General features: G+C 31.9%; 1 protein-coding gene across 7 annotated transcripts in view; it reads left to right on the forward strand.

Moving 5' to 3' along the window:
* BICC1 (BicC family RNA binding protein 1) overlaps positions 1-2,901 on the forward strand; it is a 255,262-nt gene that overhangs the window by 19,808 nt on the left and 232,553 nt on the right. The window lies entirely within an intron of this gene.

The raw sequence follows: 2,901 nt of genomic DNA on the forward strand, positions 1-2,901 counted from the left end.
AAAAACCTCCCAACAAAGCCTGGAACTATATGGCTTCACTGGAAAATGCTACTAAACATTTAAAGAATAATTGAACCATTTATTTTCAGACTCTTTCAAAAAATTGAGGAGGCAACATTGCCAGACTCATTCTAGGAAGACCTGATTATTCTGATCAAAATCAAAGACACTATAAGAAAGGCAAACTACAGATCAATATCCCTGATGAATATTGATATAGAAATCCTCAACAAAATATTAGGAAACCAAAGTTAGCAACACATTAAGAGGATGATACATCATGGCTAAGTGGGATTTATACCTAAAATGCAGAATTGGTTCAACATAAGAAAATCAGTAAATTAATACACCACATTAACAGAATGAAGGACAAAATTCACATGATTATCTAGATGCAGAAAGTGCATTTGACAATAATCAACATTCTTTTATAATAAAAACATTCAACAAATTGGTAAGAAAAGGACATTACCTTAGTGTAATAAAGGCCATACATCAAAAGCCCACAGCCAACATCACTCACTGGTTAAAAAATAAAAACTTTTCCTCTAATTCTGGAGCTAGGCAAGGTTGCCCACTCTTACCATTTCTATTCAACATATTTCTGGAAGTCCTAGCCAGAACAAAGAGGCAAAAAAAAAAAAAAAGGGCATCCAAATAAAGGATGAAGTAAAATCATCTCTGCAGATGACACGATCTTGTATACAGAAAGATTCCACAAAAAAACTGTTAAAGCTTATAAATGAATTCAGCAAAGTTACAGGATACAAATTAAGAAACAATTTCATTTACAGTAGAATCAAAAAGAATAAAATACTTAGGAATAAACTTTAAGGTGAAAGACTTGCACATTGAGAACTATAGAACATTGCTGAAAGAAATGAAAGAAGACAGAAATAGACATCATGTTTTCATGGATTGGAGAACTTAATATTCTTAAAATGTTCATACTACCCAAAGTGTTCTACATATTCAATGTAAACACTATTAAAATCTCAATGTAATCTTTTACAAAAATAGGTAAAAAAACTATTGTAAAATTCATATGGAATGTCAAAGGACCTCAAACAGTAAAAATGTTGAGAAAGAACAAAGCTTAAGGCCTCACACTTCAGACTTCAAAATATATTACAAAGCTATATTACAATCAAAACAGTATGGTACTGGCATAAAAATCAAATAGACCAAATGGAACACAAAAGAGAACTCCAGACATTCCCGTATATGGCCAAATAATTTCTGACAAAAGTATCAAGGCTACACAGTGAGGAAAGAATTGTCTCTTCAACAAATGGTGTTAGGAAAACTGGATATCTACATGCTAAAGAATTCCGTTGGACCCTTGCTCCATATACAAAATATAACTCAAAATAGACTAAAGACTTAAATGTAAGGACTGAAACTGTAAAACTTCTAGAGGAAAACATAGGGCAAAAACTTCATGACATTGGATTTGGCCATTATTTCTTGCATATAATACCAAAAGCACAAGCACCAAAAACAAAAATAGGCAAATGGAGCAACATTAAACTTCAAAACTTCTGTGTAGCAAAACAGTCAAGAGAGTGAAAAGGTAACCTAGAAAATGGGAGAAAATGTTTGCAAATGATATATCTGATAAGCAGTTGATATCCATAATATATAAAGAACTACAGCTCAATAATAAAAAACAACATAATAAAAAATGGGCAAAGAACTTGAATAGACATTTCTCTAAAGATATACAAATGGTCAGCATATATATGAATAGATGCTCAATATCAAATAATTATTAGAGAAATGCAATTCAAAACCACAATGAGATATCATCTTACATGTGTTAGAATAGCCATTATCGAAAACCAGAAAATAAGTGTTGGCGAGGAGGTAAAGAAATTGAAACCCTTATGTATTGTTGCCGGAAATATAAAATGGTTCATCTGCTATGGAAAACAGTATAAAAGTTCCTTGAAAATTTAAAAATGGAATTATCATATGATCCAGCAATCCTAGTTTTGGATATATACTTAAAAGAATTGAATATAGCATCTCAAAGAGCTGTCTGCACACGCATGTTCATTGCAGCATTATTCGCAATACGTGAAATGTACATCAGTAGATAAATGGAGAAATAAAACGTGGTATATACAATGGATTGTTATTTAGCCATCACAAAAAGACATACTGCATGATTCCACTTATATGAGGTATCTAAAATAGTCAGACTCTTAGAAAGTAGAATAATGGTTGCTGGGGGAAAAGGGAAGTTCGGTGAATATAGAGTTTCAGTTTTGCAAGATGAAAAACTTCTAGAAATCTGTTGCACAATAATGTGTGTATAGTTAACACTACTGTACTGCACACTTAAAAATGGTTGAGATGGTAAATTTTATGTGTTTTTGACCACAGTAAAAAAAATCCTCTGTGCTGTCATCTGATTTTTTTTTTATCTGGTGGGGGCATATTTGCCTTAATGAACAGCCATAACCTTTTAAAACTGTTTAGAAGTTTTAAAAATGAAAAGGCAAAGCACTTGAAGAGTCAAACTGGTTCTTTATCTTTTGTTAATAGCTTAAAAGGCGAGTACTTTTATATTTCATAAGAGGAAAGCATTCATCCATTGAAACCTAATCCATGAGTATTTCCTTCTGAGAGAAGCATAAAAATAAGTCTGCGTGAAGGCAGAATCTTGCGGTAACTGGAACCTCATAATAGCATTTACATTTGGTGTTACCAAGCATATAACAGGAAAAAGGATTCAGTTATTTTCAAGCTCTCAAATCTCAAATGTGCTGAATAGACTTTTCTTTTAAAAAATAAATATACAAAGTGGATTTGTGTGACTTGAAGTTTAAAAGAAGTGTTCTTGCATTCCATAGTTAACAATTGTAACAGTATCACTTTCTCAAGTTTCCATATTTT

Source organism: Pteropus vampyrus, unplaced genomic scaffold, assembly GCF_000151845.1.
Source record: "Pteropus vampyrus isolate Shadow unplaced genomic scaffold, Pvam_2.0 Scaffold3, whole genome shotgun sequence".
Classification (NCBI taxonomy): Eukaryota; Metazoa; Chordata; class Mammalia; order Chiroptera; family Pteropodidae; genus Pteropus; species Pteropus vampyrus.